Here is a 24,704-nt window from a genome sequence, read left to right on the forward strand (position 1 = left end):
CCCCTCTTAACTTCTATCCAAAGTCATTCTTTAACGCTCGTACATCTCTTTAAACACCCTCCTATCACAGCTACACCAACACCCCCCCTAAACCGCACTCTCTCTCTCTTGAAACACACGTACAAATCTCCCTTACAAGTTGTGCCCTAAGAAACACATCCCCTAAAATGCACTTATGGGTCACTCTTCCATAGGCACCTCTCCCTCACTTCATACTTCATTTACAAACAGCTTACCTGGCCACATCTTCTTTACACATTTCTACCATGCATTGTATACCCACACAACATACACACATACATACATCTGTTTTCGACACAACGTTCTCTCACATAGTCTGCATTTAAGACGTGTAGCCCTTAGAGGCTCACATTACACTTAAACATATCTCACTTGCACAGATCCTCGTTGCACTCAGATCGCTAGTAAACAAGCATCTCCTTACCACATAACATCCTTACACAACAGACACAACCAAACACACACATGCACGCACATCTCACTCACAAGCACACATTGCTTCAATAGCAAACATTTCCCTTACATGTGCACATCCCTTAGGTATACACTGCTCTTAAACACAAACACAGTTCTCCCTATCTCTTTATCCCGTTTAAAGACACTCACCTCCCTTACACACAACTGCACACCTGATCCTTACACATAATTTCTCTTAAACACTCACGCATCCACACATCTCCCTTTCACACAATCCTTTTACCTTTTGGAAACCATGTTTTTCTCCGTCATACTTATTTCCATCTGACCTCTCACGCTCTAACATCCCTCCTCTTCTACTCCACGGTGAAACTCATCAACACTTTTCTCTTTCTCGTTTCAGCTGCGTGTTCTCTTGCTCACACACAGCTTTTTGTAATTGTATTGTTCCTGTGTCACCTCCGGGTTCTTTCTCGAGCATATGTAGGCTATTATATCCCATCCTCTCTCTACCCTCTCCTTACACTCTTTCTCTGTTACCCCATTTCACATTTCCACCTCATCTTTTTCAATCTTGTGTTGTCCGATTCTCTCTCTCTCTCCCTTCCACCCCTCGTTCACTCTCGTGTACATCTCATCCTTTTCTCCCATCACACTCTCTCCGCTCGTGGTCCCCACCTCTTTCTCATGCTCTTTTCCTTCTCTCTCTCCAACTCCTCCTCCTCCTCCTCCTCTCTTCCCCTCACGCCTAGCAAGTCAGAGATACAGCACAGAGAGCCGCTGACTCCTAACTCCCCCACCCCAATCTCCACCACCCTCCTACATCACCCACCCACTGTCTGAGATGTGGGTGAAACCTCCTCCTCACTGCCAAGGTGCCAGCCGCTTGCCCTTGTAACCCACTGAGAACCTGTCGGGCCAGGTAAGAAGGTGGCTCCCCACCCTGGGCGTGGCTGGGAGGAGAGGGAACAGGTGTCAGAGATCCCATCCAGCCTGGAAAGGGAGCTTGGGGCATTAGTGTAGCAGCGCGGCAGTAACTGTACTTGATCGGTACATGCCCATTTCTTCATACATGCGAGGTGTTTTGTCACACGAGGTTGTGAGACGGCACCTCGGAGTGTGGACAGCGCGACGGAGAGGCGCAAAATGCTGTCCTCCGAAGTTTGTAGCTTCAGTCCGAGGCTTCTGTTTGTTATTGTGCTTATTTTTGAGGACATGATGTTGTCATTCAAGGCATGTCTTCGAACAGGACTGCATGTTCACACTCAGTATGTAATTTAATATCTTCTGTCCAGCAGAGTTAAGAAAGTATATTAAAAAGATCTTTTAATATTTTTTCTGATTCACAACCCTAACATAAAAACATCTAGTGTTGGCAAAGCTAATCGGTCTTGGCTGTAAAAGGATGAGCTATTAGCTTTACCAATGGTTGTTTGTACTTGCACAACAGCTTCAATTGACTGCATGGCCAACTCATCCCTTCATCCTTCTGGGGTCGAAAACATGTGTGCTGTACAGTTGTGATCTCTCGTAGACAAAATGATAAATTTAAAGTGCAGACTACTTGCTTCAATTTGCTTATTTTATGGGCATAAAGAACAGTATTCCTCGCCATCTCAGCACCTTTTTAAAGAGGATTTTCTGGTTCAAGGGGTTAGAGGACTGGCACCAGAAGCCTGCTATACTGAAGAAATATAAAAACACGCATTAAAAATGCAATAGGTCTCGCCTTTCATTAAGTTAACGCCATTTGCTATGCTTTACAATACCATTAGCAAAGCAAATGGCTTTAACTTAATAAAAGGCGAGACCTATTGCATTTTCAATGCTTGTTTGTTTTGCTAGTAACTTTGGTGCATTTTGACAAATCTTTACGAAATTTTCAAAACTAGTATGCATCTGAGTAAAGCTGATGTTAGGAAAGCTTTGAGGCGATTTGTTAAGCGGGGCTGAGAAAAAGGGGTGGTCCCAAAATGCATTTTCTCCATGCAATTTCCCATAGGGATTTGAACACGACTACAGCCTGAACTGCTAAAAGGAATTAGACCAAATTTGGCAGAAAGCTGGCTTTTGGTCCAGAACAACAAGCCAATTATCATCGGTAATGCTTTTTCTGGTGGATACAGTATCTGCCTGTGGATTCCTCACCTTTTGACTTACCCTTGAGCAGCATTCCACCTAAACATCTCTATAGCTTTACCACGTCGACTAGGACGTCACAATAGAACAGCTAGCTCACGACCCTGTACAATGTCATCGGAGCAATAAGAAGACCTCGTTGGCGTGCGGACGTCAGTTCCACCCATTTTTTCCGTGCCTTCCAGGCGAACAGGTGAACCGACAACATTTCACAAGTATACATAGTATACAGAACCAAGAAAGAAACTGAAAATTCTAAAATAGACATTTCCTAGTGATAAATACCACATCATTTCAAGTATTTCATAATAAAATACATGAATCATATGTCCATTAAGTTTGGGAATAAATAGGCAGGCAACTGGGAGGTGGGTGGGTCAGTGAGGAATCCACAGGCATATACTGTGTCCAGCAGAAAAAGCGTTACCGAAGGATGGATACATCAGCATGCGGATTCCTCACCTTTTGAATTAAATCCCTACTAAGCAGTCCCTCTCTTGGAGGAGTGTGCCTGCCTACCTATACCAAAAAATCCTGCAGCACAGAATGTGCAAAGCACCTCCGAGTCTAAGCAATAATGGCTTAGTGAAAGTGCGGATGGAGGCCCTAGTTGCCGGAATGCAGAGGTCTATATCAGGGACACCGCTGGCTAAAGTCGAACAGGACGACTTCGCTTTGGTAGAATGCGCTTCAATACCTTCAGGAGGCTCCTTCTTTGCCAAGGCGTAGCAGATCTTGATGCAGAGGATGATCCACCTGGACAGCGTTCTCTTGTCAACAGCCTTGCCTTCATCTTGCCCACATATCCAATGAAGAGTTGTTCGTCTAACCTGAAGTCGTTAGTCTTGTGCAGGTAGAAGGTGACCGCCCTCTTAGGGTCCAAGCGGTGAAGGCTCTCCTCGTCCTTGGAAGGGTGAGGGAGAGGATAGAAAGTGGGTAAAGTGATAAATTCCCCTAGGTGAAAGGGAGTGACCACATTAGGCAGGAAAGTAGCTCTGGTACCAAGAACCATCTTATCCGCATGAACTGAAGAAAATGGGGGCTTCGAGCTAAGGGTCTACCCTTAATGAATCTCATGACGATGGGAGATTTAAACAGAGGGTTGGTCTGGTAAGCAAAGAAAAGCCGACAAGGCAGACAAGAAGCACTTGACCATTGCTACTGCACAACCCTATTGTGCTAGGGAAAGAGAAACTGAGAATATCGGACAAATCAGCTTGTAAAGGATCAATTGATCTCTCTCTACACCATTTTACAAACCTGGCCCACCTACCAGAGTAGACCGAATTGGTAGAGTGTCTTCTGGCTGACAAAATAACATACACCACATCCGGCGGGAGAGAGAAAGAACTCCGGTTTCCCCGTTCAATCTCCAGGCATGAAGGTGCAAGCTCTGGGTGTAGGGGTGTAGAACCTGCCCTTGTGACTGCAGGAGGAGGTCTGCCCTGAGAGGGAGACTGAGCGGAGCGTTCAGTGAGAGGTAAAGGAGGTCTGTGTACCACACCCTTCTTGGCCAGTCTGGAGCAATCAATATGACTTGGGCCCGGTCCTGGCAAATCTTTCTCAGAAGTGTGAACCCCAATCTAGTTGAAACACGTCCCCCAACGCTTCCCGCATTAGATTCTGGGGACTTCAGAAATACGGGTAGTGCTCATTCTCACGAGTGGAAAAAAGGTCCAACGGAGGAAACCCCCACATCCTGAAAATGTAAAGTACCACTTCTGGATGGAGAAACCAGTCGAGATCGGCTGAATACTGCTGACAGTGTCCGCGTGCACATTCAGCTCTCCGGCCAGATTCTCAACCACGCAAATCTCATTGGCCCTGAGCCCCGGACCAGAGTCGCAGAGCCTCTCTGCAGAGATGATACGACTCTACTCCTCCCTGCTTGTTTACACATCGCAATAGTGTTGTCTGTCAGGACCTGAACTGAGCGACCACAAAGGGAGGGAAGAAAGGCCTTGAGAGCCAAAGGTATTGCCCGCAATTCTAGAAGATTGATGTGAAGCAATCTTTCCTCTGGAGACCTAAGACCCTTGACTTCCAGATCCCCCACTTGAGCACCTCACCCTAGAGTGGAGGTATCCGTTATCACTGTGGCCACCAGAGAAGAAGGTTGAAACGGCTTCCCTCGAGACAGGTTATCCTAAACATTCCACCATAGGAGCTCCGCTGCAGCGTCTCCGAATATTCTGACTACCCACCTGAGATCCCAGTTGTGTTGAAACCACTGCCTACGGAGGCACCACTGGAGTGCCCTCATGTGTCAGCCTACATGGCTGACCAACAGTATGCAGGAAGCAAACAGACCGAGCAGGCGTAAGTCCTTCAGGACTGGAACAGCCGCTCCATCTTGAAACATTGGAATCAAAGCCTGGATATCTAGAATCCTCTGAGGAGGCAGGAAAGCATGACTCCGTAGTGGCCAGTACTGCCCCTATGAACAGGTTGCGCTGAGAGGGCACCAGGTGAGATTTGGGTACAATTATCGAAAACCCCAAGTCCAACAACAGCCATGTTACCTGCAGGTGATGCAGTACCATCTCTGGTGGCTTTGCTTTGAGCAGCCAGTCGTCCAGATAGAACATCGGGGATTCCTGTTTTTCCCTAAGATGAACTACTACCACCGCCATCACCTTCGTGAAGACATGTGGTGCAGATGCAAGACCAAACAAAAGGACCGCAAACTGGTAGTGCCGAGATCCCACTGCAAAACGGAGATACTTCCAATGCGACTTCAGGATGGGAATGTGAAAATTAACATCCTGTAAATCAATCAACACCATCCAGTCTTCCTGCTGCAGTGCCAGAAGAACCTGTGCTAGGGTTAACATCTTGAATTCCACCTATTTAAGGGTAGAAATTCAAGGTCCTGAGGTCTAGGATCGGTCTCAATCGCCCGTCCTTTTTGGGGATCAAGAAATACCGTGAATAGCATCCCTGACCACTCTCCTGCTCCGGAACAACATCTATCGCACCTTTCAGTAGCAAAAAGAGAACCTCTTGTTGCAGGAGCAACAGATGGTCCTCCGAGCACTAGCCGTGGCGAAGGGGGCAAGGAGGGGGAAACTCCCAGAAAGGAAGGGCATATCCATTTTCCACGAGATCCAAAACCCAGAGATCGGATTTAACAGATCTCCAATTTTGTATAAAATGGGACACCCGACCTCCCACAGGACAAACATGCTCTAAGATGTGGGGTCTAAAGCTGCTTCACAACCGTACCAGCAGGGGGAGAGGAGGAGACTTTCTGATGAGCTAGGCCTCGCAGGCGACCTCTACCTTTCCATTTGTACGATCTATACAGAGGAGTCGCCTATTGCTGATGTGGCCGAAAGGAAGGAGACTTGCAAAATCCATTAAATCTGCAGTAACCAAAGCCTCTGGGCTGGTGCTGTAGACCCAACGATCTAGCTGTGGCCCTACTATCCTTAAAACGCTGTAGCGCCGAGTCCGCTTTAGAACCAGAGACGAGAGCCATCAAAAGGCAAGTCCATAAGTCGTGCCTCCTGATTGCCACTGATATACCCATCACCCTATCAAGCCCAGATTGTACGACTTGGCCGGCCGCAGCTCCGCAAAATGGCCCTGAACGTACGCCAGAAGCTTGCTGATCACTTCCTTCGCAGAATCCATCAAAGCGTGCAAGTATCGTGCCAGCAGACACGCTGCATTTGTGGATTTGAAGGCCATACTGGCTAAAGAAAACACCTTTTTAGATGAACGCTCCATTCTCTTAGAGTCCCTATCTCCAGGCATGGTAGGCAAGGAGCTTGTAGACTGCTTAGTAGAGCATGATGCATGAACTACTAAGTTCAGGGGATGGGTGTGCAGATAGGAAAGCTGGATCCCCAGGTGCTACCTGGTACCTTCTTGCAACTGATCTGGACACAGCTGGGGCAGTCATCAGCTTCTGCCATACTTCTAAAATGGGCTCAGTCAAAGCCACATTAAAAGTAAGCAGAGGCTCCGTCACAGATGAAGGAGAGTGAAGAACTTCTGTCAGGAAGTTAGGCTTAAGTTCCGCTGTAGGTAACTGCAAGTCCAGCAGATCAGCTGCCATCCTTATTATGGAGTGGTAAGATGAGACCTTCTGTGAAGGAAGGCCTTTCGTGCAGGAGAGTTCCCACTCTGGTCATCGGCATGAATGGTGCCAGTGTGAAGTGAGGTGGCAAACCTCCAAAGCAGTTCCAAAGGAGTTCGACAGCAGTCCTATGGAGGCCAACAGGTGCACCAGTAGGGTTAGCCACCCTGGCAAACATGCTGAACATCACATTCAAGAAATTAGTGCCTGGAGCCGGAAATGGTGGGGACGGATTTGGTACCGCCGGTTCAGGGACAGCTTGAGGAGGCTGCAAGATAGGTTCCGGTTGCAGCCCCGGAGACATTGGAGCTGGGGGTGGAGCGGTCTGAGGAGAAGGCGTTGCTTCCCTGGGCGCCGGAGAACCTCTCAAAACCAGAGAGTGCGCCAGAGTCACCTGAGGCGAAGGAGAAGGTGAGACTTCATCTTTTCTGTGACGATGAGTACCGGGGACCACGAGTTCGGTGACTTATCTTTTGATGAATGATGTCTGGAGCCATTACGTTGCTTTTTCTTATGTTTCCTCGACGACTTTGAGGTCTGCAGAGTCAGAGACTTAGACTTCGATCTCATCCTTTTCCTGCCCCTCTTTTGCCTCTTCGCCCTGGCCATGAACAGTTTGGCCTCCCTATCTTTGAGGGCCTTCGGATTCATGCGTCGATACGACAAACACCCTTTGACATCATGGTCGGACGAAAGGCACCAAAGGCAATCATCAGGAGGGTCAGTGATAGACATATGACCCCAACATTCCCTACAAGGCTTAAAACCAGATTTCTTCCGAGCAACTGTGTCACTGCTACAATTTCAGGAAGAACCTGCAACAATGATACTCAGAAATGAAGAAACCTGTAAAAACTGTTACGAGTCAACGGTGTGGGAAAAAAGGGAACGGATGGCAGGAAGCTGACGAGGTCTTCCTATGGCTCCGATGACGTCACGCGGGGTCGAGATCAGAGCAGTTCCATTGTGACGTCCTAGTCGACGTGGGAGGGCTATGGAGAAAAGTTTCAGTGGAATGCTGCGCAAGGGGTAGTTCAAAAGGTGAAGAATCCACAGGCAGATGTATCCATCAGAAAGAGCCCGTTAGCCTTAGGGATGTCTTCCCGACTTATTGACCTGCCTCCCTCCATTTTTCTTGAACCACTTTTTGCTGGCTTTTGGACTCTGCATCCTTTACCACAGCGAATTACTGCTCAAGTGCTTGTACTCTCCCCCCATAAACATTGTAAGATTGGTTCATACCCAAATGGCATATTAAGTTAAGTATAAGTCTCAAGTAAAGGGCACTATATGTGCCCGGGGCCTGTAAATTAAATGCTACTAGTGGGCCTTCACCAGGTCTCAGTCCCGTCATTGCAGGGCCTCTGTGTGCAACTTACTGCCACTGCGACTTGACAATGCAAATTACTCCCTAACGAAGGCCCTTGGTAACCCAGAGGAAAGAGTGCTATGTAATTAAAAGGTAGGACATGTACTTGAATGTTTTACATGTCCTGGTAGTGGCAGACAGTCTATTTCTTTTCTTTGCTCTGAGGCGTACTCCTCCTATAGACTAGCATTGGGAATTGCCTTATATACTTTTAAGTGCCAATTCCTGATCCCAGAGGAGTAGCTTTAATCATGTTTGCTATTATTGGAATAGTAATGATAAATTCTCCTTGGTGGTCAAATTGGATTTAACACTACCCTGGTAGAAATGGTCCTTTCAGAAAGTGGCCATTTCTCTGCTCTCATCTTTGCTCTGTGGGCCTGCAGCCTGTCCTCGATACATATCTGGACTGAGTGACAGTTCCCCATTGTGCATTTCCTCCAGATAGCGACAAACATAAAAGACCAGGTGTGGCTGAGCACCCATTTGCAAACATCAACATTCTGATGGCCCTGCCTGGGTAGATGGGAGGAAGGGGCTCACACTGGCACATCAAGGGGTAATGGCCTGACCCCACACAAAGGACTGATAACCCCGCACAGATAGCCTGGCAGACAGGACTGTTTTGAAAGGGGAGCTGATGCACTTCAAAACCACTCTTTGCAGTTCCCTCCACATCGAAGGCACATTTAGGTATATGTACTGGGTCCCTGACCCAGCCCCTCCCCAAATCAGACACTAATGGATTTCTAGACTGAAACTCTGTCAGAAAGACTGTGGTGCTGCCCCAAAAAACTAATCTGGACTGCTTTTCTGGTAGTTGCCCTGCTGCTACCTGACTGCGGAAGGAGAGCTGAACTCTGCCTTTTCCCCATAAGTGATCTTCAAGAGCTTGTTAGCGTTACCCCTATTTTCTCAGAGGTCTGAGGGACATCAGAGACCTCGTGCTTCAACTCATTCTTGCCATGCTCTGTGCGTGCCTTTTGGTGCTGGCACAACATAGAAATGAGCGTGGTGCTGCACCTCATCCCAGCACGACTGTCGCTGATGGCAAGTTGAAGAAGTGAGAGCTGTTCTCCACCTTATACCCAGAACACCCGGTGCATGCCTGTTGCTGCTGCCAAGTCAAAAGTGAGTGTGGTACTCGTCCCCTTCCCCACACTATCATCTTAATATTCAATGTGAAGAAAATAAAACAATTATCAAATACAACAACCTCCAGTTTAGTGTATAATGCAATTAATTTATTCATTGCAGCATATCAGGAGATTTTTCAGCATAATCTTTTTGGGGTTTTTAAATATGATCCAGTGCTCACAGGTAAGTGAAAAAACGGTGCTCTAGTGGGTGAGAGAATAGTAAAAATATGCAACTCTTAAATATAACATTGCACTACTATGAATGAATTTATATAATAAAACCAGGAGTTTCATATAGTTATGAGGTCGACGGCGTTTTGATCTCAAACATTTGAGATCATCTTCAGGACATATGTGAGCACCTGATATCACTGGAAAGGAAAGAGGAGAAAAAAGGAAGTTGTAGGGCCAGAGCAGTTAATGGCCTAATACTGTTGTATTAGTTAAAAAGGTGAATGTCATTTAATATAGATAGTGCAGATTGGAGTTGGATCAGCACAGTGGTGATGAAACAAGGGATGTCAATTAATGATGAACTGGAATTAAATTAATCCAACCTGAATTTGTGCGGGTAGGGGCACCTACATCTAAATTTATGGCAGATATGGGAGGCAAATTGATAGTTTACCTGATAGTTAATTAGAAATCCCTCTTGTGGGAATGGCTAATGCAAGGGAACTAACTGGTGCAACCATGCAGACTGCGAACCTACGCCCCGGATTGACTTGCTCTCCGTTTGAATCTTGATGTCCCTGAACCATGTTAGGAGAGGGGAGTCAATCATAATAAAATTAGTATATGGGCGTTCTCTAGGAGTAAAACGAAGGTAGCAGACTTACTAGTTGAGGATCAAAAGCAGATGTGGTCTGGGCATCAATGAAGGGTAAACTCACATTGATTAGGGAGCAGTTAGGTGAAGACCAGAGTGCTAATCATCTGGGGAAAATTCCAAGGGAACGTCTAGCATTTCCCGTCTGGGAAGAAGATTCAAAGTGGTGTCTCCCGTATTGATTCTATAGCCACTGGGAGAAAATCAGCATGCATAAGGAGTCTTGCAATTAGTTAAAAAAACACGGGTGTGGGTTGGAGGGAGTTGGCGAGTAACTTACTTGATGTGATGGTCTGGTTCGAATTCCTGCAGGTACACGTCTCTTAGAGGATGGGTGAGCAGATCAAGTATCCAGGATGGAGGATTTATGTGTCACCTGAAGTGGATATAATCCGCGCAGTCAAGGCGGACGACAAGAATGCTATCTACTTTTCAGAAAGCGCATGCGTGGAAATAGCATGAGGTTAATGGGATAACAGGCAATGAATTGCGTACTTGCCGTTTTGTAAGAAAAGCGGGGGGGCGTAAATAGTAGCATGCAATTAATATAAGGAGTAAAACCTTAATTAGGCTGCTAGTAGAAGAATTGCCTTCAGTAGAAGTCCGATAAAGAGAGAAGGCAGATGTCTAATTGGGAAATATTTAGAAAGAAGGCAAGGAACAGATATTTAGCACTATCGTTATTACTGTATGTTATGCAGTTAGACACAGGATGCATAGATGATTCACGTTTTGTTTTAAGGAAAAAACAATTACTACATGTGATGCAGAAGGAAATTTCTGTGAAAACAAACATAATAACCCACCCAATACATTATAATAAAGGACATTGTAACATGAGTCAGACATCTGTGCCTGAACAATTCATATGGTGGTATATGGTGAATACTTGGAATTGCATGGTCATTGTAAGATTATATTTCATTATTCCCATTATATTTAATTATTCCCATTTACTGATTTCAAGCACTAAAGGATACACAGTTATTGTGAAACTATTTATCATTATTCCGGGTCCATTAGTGAGTGAGTGTTCCTGTGTGTTGAGTTCAAAGACTCAGAGGTACGTCTTCATTGTAGAATTGAGTTCCAGCGTTCTTCTGTATTGAGCCCATTGGTGATAGACTGGCATCTAAACATCACTCCAGTCTATTAAGTATAGTTTGGTTGTCGCCTCCTCTAGCTTGCAGTTTTAGATTGTCAATGGCCTGCCATGTGAGGTCATTTTCAGAGTAATTTTTTTGTAAAAAATATTCCATCAGTAGGGCTGTAAGTTCAGCGGAACCATAATATATATATATATATATATATATATATATATATATATATATATATATATATATATATATATATATATATATATCTTTGAACTGTGCAAGAAACAGCGGATATAAGTGCACCCATTCAGGGTTTGATGCAAGACACTACGAAATCCAGAAGTCTTTGCCCATTGAAGGGCGTGGTATTACTATAAATGAAGGTGTGTCCTGAAAATGCACGTGGCTGTCGAGCCTTTGGGAAAGAAGCATCACGGCTTTGAAACGCGTCAGGCTGAAATGACAACCTTTGCTGTGTAATGCGATCTGCACATTGGAGGCAATTTTGACCAATAAAGGATTTATTTCCGATCAGTGTGTGAGTGCGTTCCTGCCGAGAGGGGTAACTGGAGCTTGAATATAAACGCGGCAGCCCTTGCCGCGAGGCACGCACCAACCCGTGAAGATTGGGTGCCATGGGGCTTGGTATTCGACCTGGCTCCGAATATGGAACATTGACTATGGTTTTTGATTGTCTCCAGGTGCGGAGGCCCATTTCAGGGCTTTGAACTGTGCAAGAAACAGCGGATATAAGTGCACCCATTCAGGGTTTGATGCAAGACACACTACGAGATCCAGAAGTCTTTGCCCATTGAAGGGCGTGGTATTACTATAAATGAAGGTGTGTCCTGAAAATGCACGTGGCTGTCGAGCCTTTGAGAAAGAAGCATCACGGCTTTGAAACGCGTCAGGCTGAAACGACAACCTTTGCTGTGTAATGCGATCTGCACATTGGAGGCAATTTTGACCAATAAAGGATTTATTTCCGATCAGTGTGTGAGTGCGTTCCTGCCGAGAGGGGTAACTGGAGCTTGAATATATATATATATATATATATATATATATATATATATATATATATATATATATATATATATATATATATATATATAGTCACATGGGCAGCGTGTAAAGTATATTACATTCCAAGAATTACAGTTAGAAAAAAAAGTCAATAGTATGTTTTAAGTTGCAGTTTTCGAATATTTTAGTATTGGAATTACAGACCCAGACAATTCCCACATTTGAAGTGTCCTAATACTGTGTTATGTTTCATATAGGTACCCCAATATAGGCTCAGGTAGTCACTTAACCTTTCACCTATATTCTCCCATACCATTACACTACATAACGGTTCTTGGGACTGAACTTTTACCTAGTTACGATACTGCTTACAGGACATAGGGTTTTCCCAGCATAATAACTATGTATAAGGGTCATTCCTTTTGTCATCCTAAGTCGGACATGACACTGCAAGGTAGAACCCCTGAAGGTACTACTTTGGGTATATAAACACCATATCTTGATGATGTAGTCAGAGGAGAAAAGGACTTACATGCCGACACATTGACATGAGACGCTGTGGTTCCTGCACGCAGACACTTCAGCTCGCAGTGGTCTGACATCCTGTGCAGGGTGTCCATCTCGAGACCGAGGCGGAGTCCCACAGTCTCTCACTTCAGGTAACGGGGTTGACTTCATCTTAGAGGGATTTTTGGCTTTACACCTACATACATACATACATGCTAGGTACACTTAGGTGCATCTAGCTAGGGTCGCAACATAGGAGTACGCATTTTTACTGTCATGTATTTTATATACTTACCTATATTCATTGTTTTAGCACTATGGTAGAAATCTACCAACCTTTTACTCTTTTGGTGCTTATAATCATTTATATTGGTTTTATGGTTGTTTCAGCACACCTATTTTACACTAGAATGACGCTGATTCAATAAATGCTTATTGAAAAACATCCCCACTGTTTATTCTGTGTATGTCTCTAAGACAAAGTGGTACAAAAGGGGCTGAAGACGGCTGAAATGCCAGAAACCGGTCCTAGGAAGCTTGTTTCCGGTCCAGGGAAGGCATGGCTTGGCAGTTCGGGCTGGACTGTTCCCATGAGGCACAGGGTCAGACTGATTTGCATATGGCCATGTCTGAACTGGGGTGGCAGAGTGGGCTAAAGAACGGTGATGGATCAAACCCAGATCTGTTGACTGTATGTGAGGGTTTGATTGGTTCTGATGCTCCGTCCATCACCACCCCCTTTTGTACCGCTTTGTTCGCCATAAGTTGGCAGGGTATGCTCAGACGTGAGTCCCTTGCTCACTTTGCCACTGGATTCAAGCAAGCCTGGCTGAAGACGGCTGAAATGCCAGAAACCGGTCCTAGGAAGCTTGTTTCCGGTCCAGGGAAGGCATGGCTTGGCAGTTCGGGCTGGACTGTTCCCATGAGGCACAGGGTCAGACTGATTTGCATATGGCCATGTCTGAACTGGGGTGGCAGAGTGGGCTAAAGAACGGTGATGGATCAAACCCAGATCTGTTGACTGGGTGTGAGTGTTTGATTGGTTCTGATGCTCCGTCCATCACCACCCCCTTTTGTACCTCTAAGACAAAGTGCGCACGAGTGACTGAGCGAAAAAGTATCGCACTGTTTCCACGATCCTGAAGAATCATGGTTGTCATGTTCTATAGTTGCCAAGAACTAGTCTCTCCTTGGTAAGTGGGGTTTCCAGTGGCACTGTGAGCTAGCTGGTACACAGGCCAACATACCCGTTGGGGGTGTCTAGAATCAGTCAGGACACCAATCCTGAAGTGTATTATTGTCTAAACACGCAGATACTATATAGGTTTATAGGAACTACACGACATGGTGCCACAAACGTTGGTATGGTACTTATTTAACGGTCAAATCTGAGTAGTTCAGTCATGTTGTTCTCAGAGACCCATACTCACATTTCCCCAGAGACGTCTGGAGTGGGAAGGGAACTATCCGCCACAGCTGAGTAGGCATATCCTATGTATTGCCTGTAGGTTTATCAAGCTTTACCAGAGGAATACTGTTCGTATGAGGACATTGAAGTTCCACTCACCTACCAGGAGCACATAAACTGGTTTAAAGTCACCCTCCCCCACACAAAAGAGAAAGTAAGACTAGGTCTACTCGGAAGAGATGGAGCCACTTGCGGCTTACACACCACATCCAGACAATGACTCAATGCTGGTAGCAGACTTACGTCCACTTCATAAAGAAATAATAAAACTTTACAGAACCTGACAGTTCATGATGAGAACGCTCACACTTCAGCGAACAAGGGCTACGCAAACAGGACGAATTCAGGGATTTACAACTAAAATAACAAAAAACGCTAAACGCAGTTATGGATAAAATGCCCACTAAACATGAACAAATGCCATTCTGGATAGTCAAAAAAATAACACAGCTAGAGGCAGTATTCTACACACACGCCCTCAAGAAAAACACAGAATGTTAACAATCTGCTTGCCAATAGGGATAGCTCCCCAAATGGAGGATTGTAGCACTTGGGGTACAGTTTTCACTACGATATATACCAGTACACACTGTATCCCATCATTAGCAGTAATACCATAAGTATTGACACAAATACAGAATGAGTATGGGGCAGAACCTACTCTGAAATGAGGAATGAAATTATTAGGTAATTTTGCCCAGGTATAAGCTATCATAATTGCTAACGTTAAAGGGGATGCAGCAGCAGTGGGAATACGCCATCGCCTGTGAGATTTCACTCATTTACAACAGGAACATGAATTACCTAAAATGATTGAAGACACCTATTCTCAATTAGGAAGAGAGAGTTTGGGAGCAAGAGCAATAAAACCTCAACTGATGGGAGGTCCTGAAAAGGATAACACCAAGCACGTACCTGATTCTTCCAAAAAGAAATGAGATACTAACAATAAAAGACAAAATAATAGAGAGAATAGATCACAATCCAGGGGTGGGTCTCCTCAACAGGAGCCCTCCGAAAGGAGGTACAACCTTAGGAACCGTGATAACATTAAAAACCCTGACAGGTATCAGCATACTGATACATGCTCCTCTCATTCCTTGCAGGGTTCATCCAAAAAACTCAGAGGGAAGGACGGTCAGAACACAGACAAGAAGAGCATACAAAGTCCAGAGAGACACCACGCACTTTATACTTCCAAAAAAGGAGAGAAACCCAAATCAAAACCTCAATTTAAAAAGAAGAAAGTAGCAGGTCTTAAAGCTAGACATGCCCAGGATTCTGAGGACTCAACCTCTGAATGGGGAATGGGCTCCAACGATGCTAGACAGCACAGCAGAAGTAACAATAGCTCGCCGGAACCTGATGGAATTTCTGGTGACAGCGGAGTTGAAGGAGCATATCACGTGGAAACACCTGATAAAAGGGTAAGTGTCCCACATCGGTTACATGAGATAACACTCCATATTGAGGGGACAAACCCAGAAAGATTAAATGTCTCTTTTGGGAGAACCTGAATTTTGGCTAAGACATCCTTTTAGCTGAAAGAGATTGGCCGCTTGAAATTGTTATGGATTGCCAAAAGGGAGAAACTGTACTTTTATCGGCTATTTCTTACCACGTTCCAATATACTTAAAACACACATACGCGCAGGAGTGGGCGGTAACCCTTGCTCCAGCACTATATCGCAACCATGTTGGGTGGGATTCGGAGTCACCTCACCATACAATCCCAGTTAAAACTACTCCAACTCAGAGACAGTACCCAATAAAACAAGAAGCGAAAAAACAGGTCAGGGAGATCTTAGATCAACCTGAATATCAGGGTGCAATTGAAACTTGAACCTCCTCCATGAATAATCGTTTGTTTCTCGTAACGAAACCCAATAATTCATACTGTCTAGTTTTAGACTACACACATCTGAACACATGCACTAAAACATTTGCAGTACAGAATGCGGAGAAATACAAAGCCACATTAGATATCGAAAATTGATTTTTCTGCCAAAATATAGCGCCTGAGAGCAGATGTTTAACAGCAGTCTCATAACAAGGTTCCCAGCTTCAATTTTGTCGACTCCTCCAAGGGTATAGAAATAGCCCCGGGTTGTTCTCGGCTAGGGTAATAGAGTTACTTGAGAATTTGGATGAAGAAGCATTGTCCTATGTAGATGATATTTATCTGACAGATGATGATTTAAAGGATCACTTGACCAGGGTAAGCGGCATAATTTTGGGGTTCGCCTCTGAGGGCTAAAAATTCAACTTAAAAAAAAAACAGAAAGAAAAAGAATAGGCCACTAAAATGTCCCATTTTTGGCATATGAGCTATCAAGTGAAGGGAAAAGCGTAGCAGCTAACTTTATAGAAATGTGTGAGCTGCTTCAACCTCCTAAATCTTTGAAGAATTTACAATCCACATTGGGATTCTTAAATTTTGGCAGAACATATATATTAGATTACGCAGAAAAAGTAAAACCTTTCCACGACTTAGTAAGACCTGATTTTTCAGTTAGGCATTTGGACACAGGAACATACTGATATCATTTGTTCTCTACAAAGGGACATGATAGCATCAAAACACTTGCAGAGACACGTAAATGTCCGCAATTTGGTGCTCTGTGTTATTGCGGGGTCAATATGGGTACACCAACATAACCTTCAATGAAGGAGAAACGGTACCTATACCATACAAATCACACTTGAAAACAAACGCTGAAATGCGTTTTGCTTCTACAGTAGAAATACTGACAGCAGTACAGACCGCTGTAGTGAGAGAAAGAGCACTGGCTCAGGGGAAACTGATAATTGTCATAACTCCGGTACCAGCCTTATAGGCTGCTACAAAGGCAAGCGTTCCTAATGCTAAAGCCTTACATAAATGTAAATCCAGTATTTGTAAAGCGCACAGCTACCCGCAGGCATCCCGGTGCTGGGGGCCGTCGGGAAGATTATGCGAGCTGTTGCCCAGAGTCACATGGTGCTGGGCTGACCTGCCACCGGTGCTGGGGATCGAACCGTGATCCCCGGAGTCAGTCGTCCTGGCCGCTGCACCACAGCTCTTCCCTATACAATGGGCTAATTCTCTCACTGCAACAGATGTAGAATAGGGTCATCCCTAGTCTAAAAACATAAGCATTCCTGCGATATGAACAAGAATATACTCTACCAAATAAAATAATGCCTCTAGATCAGTATGAATATATTGTTTACACTGACGGATCTGCTCAGCCAGCCATAGGAAGTAAACAATAATACAGCCCAGATTGTGCGACTGTAAAAGGTCGTATGCAGCTTGGCAAGTTCCATTTCAGCAATACGAAGACACAGTCTCTAGGAGACTGCATGGCACAGCTAGCAGAATTAAAAACCCTGTTACTGGCACTAATAAATCGGATCGAGAATTCCCTACGCTGATTGTGTTCGATTCTTTTTATTGTGTCCAGTCATACGAGTATGTTCACTACTGGGGTCAACATTTGTTTAGACTCAAAAGGTGGCACAATTAAGCATAAAATGCTATGGGAACAGGTAGCCGAGTTGAAAAACAAACTACTAAGAGCTCAAGTGATACACAGGCGGAGTCAGCAATGTGGTGGTGTTCACATTGAAGGGAATTCATAGGCTGACAAAGCCGCGAATGGGCCAGTACGTACTGCTGCCGTAGCTGCTATCACTCGTTCAAAAATGAGAATAGACGGTCAAATAAAGGTAGCTGTCATTGCTTCACGCAAAAACAGCACAGCCTTTCCGAAAGGTTTTCCACTCAAATACTCCAACAAGTTAGATGCAAACAACCATCCGTATGCTCAAATTCCAGGAGTGGGAGATGGAGTAATACCAAACATGGATCGCAGATTAGGTTTAACTCTAGCTGCACACGAGGGTCTAGGTTCTGCACACGCTGGGATTACCGAGACAGTTTCATTATTGAAACAGTGCTATCGGTGGCCAGGGTTAACTAAACAAACAAAAAATGTTGTCCTAAATTGCGACCTGCCAGCAGACAGACAGACAGACCACACACTTGTGTCTATTTAGACCACTGTGGCCCCCTACAATCAGATGGGGCTTACAAGTACATCTTGGTGGCAGTGGATTCATGCTCCAGATTCCTATGGGTATGGCCTCAGCGCTCGGCTGACGCTCGAACTGTTATAAAAGATTTGCAAGTCTTTATAGGGACACAGGCAGTAGGCATATTACATCCGGACTGTGGCCCCGCGTTTAGCTCTAGGGCTTACAAGGAAACCATGGGAAGTTTGGGTATAGCATTGCAGTACGCTTCTCTGTACCAAGGGAAATTCGGTCATAGAGAGGAAAAACCGAGACTTAAAGCATTCTTTAACAGCAAGAGTATTAGGTTAGGGTGGTAGTTGGTTCAATCACTTAGCTGGGTCCAACGAGCCCTTGATAATATGCCTAGAAGTCCTCTAGGAGGTGTCCTATTTGGGACGAGAATGTGGGTACCTGATCTAGATTATGAAAGCAGTGGCAGATGAAAAGCCATTTGACATCAATAAATGTTTGGCTGTTTTACAGGGTCTGAATAAATCCCTAGCACCACTAAGCAACGTGCAAGTAAAACGCACCGCCACTAGGGAAATCAAAAAAGTCACGGCAAGACCTGCCGGGATCGCAAAAGTCGGGGATCTGGTAAGAGAAAAGATTGAGGACAAGAAAGAATTTGAGCCATCATACAGAAACCCTGTACCTGTTCTGGCTGTCGAAGAAACAAGAACAGTATTTCTTCCGCCTCTTGCCAGAAAAAAAAGAAGAGATGTGTCTCCATTGACCTGATCATACCACACTATGTGGCTGATACGGAATAGTAGATCTCGTGGGCTTCTGGGTAGCCGACGCTCTCCTCTCGCTACCATACAGGAAGTTCCGACAGAAAGACTCATAACATTTGAAGAGTCACCAATACAAAATTATTGAATTTCCTACAATGAAATGGAACTCGTTCCTCTTGAAACAGAACTTGTCAACACAAATTAAGACAAATTTCAATTTGGCCTAACACCGATGTCTACATCAATATGCCTAGACAAGAGACACCTACCAGTTCAACAAAACCTGATGAGATACAAAAAATAGATCTAACTGCATCTGGCTACTTCATCAATTTTGATACTTTCTCTCTTGATACCAGTGAACCTGAGACAACGCCAGCCCCAGTTTCTCGTAAACAACAAATTTGTGATTTCTACACTTTTCTGACAACAACTTAGTATCACCTTGGCTACAAGCTCTGGATATTAACTGGAAAATTGTTTTTTCTGTTCTGGATTGGCCTAGTGACTGTCTTTTGCTTACTCATTAATGGAAAATATCTCCCTGAACGCTCTGCAGTATCAAATGTGAACTTGGTCCTGAAACCTCATACATCATCTCATTACAGATGTTCCAATTCCTGATGGTATAGTTTGGGACAAGGTTGATTATGATGTATTTGGTCCCACTGATCTTTTGAAAATACCTCATTTATTTAAAATTTCTCTAAATTATATCATTACCTCCAGTACATTTTCTGATGATTGGGATTTTGAAACTGTGTAAATATGTTGTCTGATTTAGAACAATCAGCTGCATTTTCAAGTAATGAAATGTTAGAAGACGCATCTGATTTTGACACGATGTACTGTTACCATCATTATGGTAATCACTTTTTACACAAATCCAGTATCCCACGAAATATTTTCACATACCACCAATAGGAACATTGCCCGTCACCACCAAAAGGTAGTCCGAAAACATTTGCACAGAAACTTTCTTATTTTTCAGGGTTTAATACTTCTGACCCGACCTCATATTACTATAAGGTTGCACCTACAACTGTACAGAAAAATATGCTAACTAACACCAAACAGATTTATTCTGCTTCCTTTATTTTACAACTGCCTGAACAGGGTTTCGACTTATGGAAGGACACTATAAACATAAAATCAGTCTGGGCGTCTAAGGAATGGCAAGTTCAGGGAACAGAAGCACTACTTAGAACGTGCCTCATTCCACAGCAGATAATATTTCCGAATGACACTGCGCAACCGACTTCCTGTCTTGGACTAGCCAAGAACAAGGATTTGAACACACCGCAGATTCCCACACCTTCACACATCAATTTTACATCACGTGGAGAGGATACAAAAGGTGACATCATGCAGCACTTCAGACCTCAATTGGAAGGGATGGTTAGTTTGGCCCACATACACAAACAGATGTCAATCAAGATTTAGGGGTACAACCGAAAGGTTTAGTATCCATAGGCCGGATCAACACTATGTACAAAGAGAACATCCGGGGGTGGTGACATCATACAGTGTTGAGATGTTGTGCCTCGATTGGCTAAAAACCTCGACACTGTCCCAGGTGAAACATCACTTATCCTTACTCTCAGATAAGGTGGATCTTGTTAGGTCCCCGAAAGCCATGTCAGAAACGTTTCTTATACCCGGTCTATAATGAAATCTAGAAAATATCTCAACAAGAAGCTGCAGAGTGACTTAGTGAAATAGATAGAATTAACCTAGAAAAGGCGTTAGCCATAGTTGACAATGGTATGACTACACTAACATCCAGGATTTATTCATTGGTAAACAATACATCTTCTGCTATAGATATACTAGAACAGGATTTGTCCATACTACAGCACGAACAATCTCAACCACGTTCTATTATATTAAGCTGGACGCTGCAATCATTGCGTGCTGTTTATGTGCCTTGGCGATTTATCAACAGTATGTCCATATTTTCTGCATACAATCTAACTGAGAAGCAGATAACAATGGCACAAAGAGGAGCAAAATATACAACGCGGCATATTGAAAAGCTGGACAAATTACCTTTTACTGTGGCAGAGTCACTTTCCATAGAATGGTAAATCCATGGCCATATAACATTACCAGTCACAACTTTCCAGTTTCAGTATTGCCTTAAACAACAGGCAAGCAGATATGAAGCGATGGGTAGGGAATTCATCAAGGAATCTTGGGAAATGCCATACAGATTTCGATGCAGGAATGGGGACATGGAAGTGTTTCTTAGCGGTACCAACTGCGAGAATTCTTTAAGTGGATCTCATTTTTTTCTCTGATCGGTTATTGTTATTTTTCGCAATAATATATAACAAGACAGTAAATGCCCCCCAGTGTTTATCCCATGCTTACAAAGCACCGTAACACGTGGGCCTCAAGAGACTCTTACATCATACATTGCAGACAATGGTTGTATGTACATGTTAACAGGTATACAATCCGCACCTTCTACTATGCCATACAGCATTATTGCATATATATATTGCCAATCTTCAGCCGATATAGAGAGATCAATATAATTACCAAATTAACAAACTAGTCAACTTCAGGCGTATCAGTACTTGCGGCCTTTCCCTCAGGACAGTTATTGTACATATTTACAATGTCTTATCTAGCTTTCACAATATAGCACAGTATTTCCCCTATATACGCGCCTATAACAGGTAACAGTCACCTCCCCAACTCAGCAGAGATTGACATCTATCGTCTGGTTTAATTGACTTCCCATGTTATGAGGCATGAGTATCAGAGTCATGCTGTAGGTTTGTTGTGATAATTGAGTTCCAGCTATCTGAGAGTGGGAACTTACATAAACCTAGAGTGTCCTCTCTGAGAAGGGACACATCTTCGGCCTTTGCCCAATTAACAACTGAGCGAGTCCATGCCAACAGAGTCAGAGGGTCCTGAGATTTCCAGCATTTTGTTATAAGTCTCTTAGCCACTACCAGGATCAAGTCTAGGAATCGATTTGTCGCTCTGTGTGCTTTATTTCTAGGCAATAACCCCAAAATGCATTCTTCCCAGGAGTTCTCAGTACATTCAGAAAAATGTTTTGTCACTCCTTCCCAGTATGGTAGCAATTTGTGACACGACCATAGCAAGTGTGTAATGTCTGCATCTAAGTGGGTGCACCGGTGACAGTGTGAGCCGTTCCTATGAAAGTAAAGGTTTATTTTTTGCGGGGTGAGGTATGTTCTGTGCACTATGTAAAATGTAATTGACTACATTACCTTCAACCGACATTCAACCCTCAATCTAGTAATTTCCAAAGGTGACTCCACCCAGCTGGAATCAATCCTCCCCTGTGACTGGTCTGACCATCACATCAGCACTTTCCAGATCAATGAAGCAGTTAAACTACTCTGTCCAACCCATGAGAACGAAAATTTGGAAGAGGAACCTAACAAAAGTAAATCCTGTCTCACTCGCAACCGCTAGTCCTATCTTCATGCCCCCAACTGATGGTTTAAATGATGTACATGAACTGACTAATCATTATTTCGACTCTATGAACATGGTATTAGACAATCTAGCTCCCCTTCAATTGAAAAGAGTCGCCATAAAAGAATCAAACCCCTGGTATGATGGTAGGCTAAACGAAGAAAGATCACTAAGAGCAATTGAACGACAATGGAGAGCAGCACCATCCCCTAACCACCTCAAATAACTAAGAAGCACGAGAAACTCCTATTTCAGAAAAATTTGACGATCAAAAGCGGACTTCATCAGCAAACAATTAGACCAAGCCAAAAATCGTCCCAAAAGATTATTCGAAATAATCAAATCTCAATCTAAGGGTGTCTCCCACTCCCCCCATATTAATCCAGACACACTCACCAATTGCAAGGAATTTGCTTTCTTTTTCACAACGAAGACAGAAAACATGAAGACAGACCTACTTAACGATCTTTTATCCCATACTGACCCACACATGATCTCCTCACTGACCCCGCTTAGTTGTTCCGCAAAGCTTGACCTAAAAAACAACGCCTCTTGGGCTTCCTTCTACCTCTACAGCGAAGAAAATATCCTAAAAACACTCATGGCCTTGAATCCCTCCAATCACTTCACAGACCCTCTCCCAGCAACCCACTTAAAGGACTTCATTCCATTGTTAGTGCCCCTATAGACTCGGATGACAAACACCTTTCTTCTGCAAGGAACCATCCCAGACATCCTTAAAGCAGGTCAGGTATCACCCCACTCTTAAAGAAACCATTGGCGAACCTATCAGACTTGAATAACTATTGGCCAATATCCAAAAGCCCTACCCTGGCCAAACTATTGGAAAAATGTGTTCACACGCAGCTTAGCAACCACAAAGCCCACTTCAACCTGCTCGTTAAATTCCAATCAGGTTTTCGAACAGGACACAGAACCCAATCAGCCATGACCCACATTATAGATGGCGCATTAAAAATATTGGACCAAAACAAAGTCGGTTTACTAATCTTGCTTGACCTCTTCTCATTCTTCAACACAGTCAAACACGACAACTTACTAGACCTCTTGAAACATAGAATGGGACAATCTGGAACGGTTCTAAACTGGTTCACTTCCTTCCTTCAAAACAGAACACAAAGAGTCAAGATCAATCAATCTTTATCCAAGCCCACTCCAGTCACTTTAAGAGTACCCCAGGGATCCTCCTCCTCCCAGACACTCTTCAATTTGTTTATGAAACCACTCATCGAGCTTCTCAACTCCTCAAATGTCCACCACCACATGTACGCAGACGACACACAACTCTACATCAAGGTTCACTCACTTGAGGACATCAAGTCCCTCACCTCAACGCTCCAAAACACGCAGTCCTGGCTGGCTAAAAAACACTTAAAACTAAACACCCTCAAAACAGAATTCCTCTTAATCGCCCATCCCCTGCCCAGCCAAACAACTATCATCTGTGAGTAGATGAAGCACCTAACAGCACTCGACGGTCAACCTCTCATTATCAACCCTGCTAAATCGCTAGGAATAACTCTGGATAATAAGCTAAATATGCAGAATCACATCAGCGCTGCAACTACAGGAGCAAATGTTCAGATGAACACCTTCAGAAGATTGAAACCCTTCATACCCGCAAATGACTTTAAACAGGCAGTTCAGGCTCTAGTGATCCCCAAAGTGGAGTATAGGAGTGTCGCTCTCTGTGGCCTTCCCAGGTCAACGACGGCCCCTTTAAGAGCTTCAATCAACGCAGCCGCCAGATCAATTACAGGTTCCAAAAGAAACTGTCATCTCCCCGGACCTTGGTGCCCTCAACTGGCTACCTTTTGATGCCAGAATCAATCTGAGAATCACCTGTATGACACACAAGGCATTACATCACAACACCCCGAGATACCTAGCGGAAAAATTGGTACTATTGGGTGGTAACAAAACCACTAGGAGTTCCTATAATTTTCTACTGAAACCACAAAGATTTACCAAGAAGAAAACATATAACCATACCTTCTCAAGAATGGCTCCCAAGATTTGGAATGCCTTTCCCCCAGAAACGAGACAGAACCCAGTCGCGTCATCTTTCAAAAAAGAAGTGAAATCGATTCTCTTGGCCAAATTCACTTGAACTATTTTATACATTGTTGCAGAAATCTGCTGTTCTGTATTAGTTACAACTGCTGTAGTAACATAACCTATAGTATTTTTTTGTTGTACATGTCTATCACCTATGCCCTGTAAAGAGCTCGGATACCCGCAAGAGTCTTGTTCGAGCTATACAAAACCTGTAAAATAAAAATAAAATGAAACCTGGCGTTGCGCAGGACGTGTACAGGGCTTGCTAGTATTG

At 44.1% G+C, this 24,704-nt stretch overlaps 1 protein-coding gene across 3 annotated transcripts in view; it reads right to left on the bottom strand.

Annotated features, from left to right (window-relative positions):
- NADK2 (NAD kinase 2, mitochondrial) overlaps window positions 1-24,704 on the bottom strand; it is a 690,519-nt gene that overhangs the window by 238,587 nt on the left and 427,228 nt on the right. The window lies entirely within an intron of this gene.

The sequence above is a fragment of the Triturus cristatus genome, chromosome 2_1 (genome assembly GCF_964204655.1).
Source record: "Triturus cristatus chromosome 2_1, aTriCri1.1, whole genome shotgun sequence".
Taxonomy (NCBI): domain Eukaryota; kingdom Metazoa; phylum Chordata; class Amphibia; order Caudata; family Salamandridae; genus Triturus; species Triturus cristatus.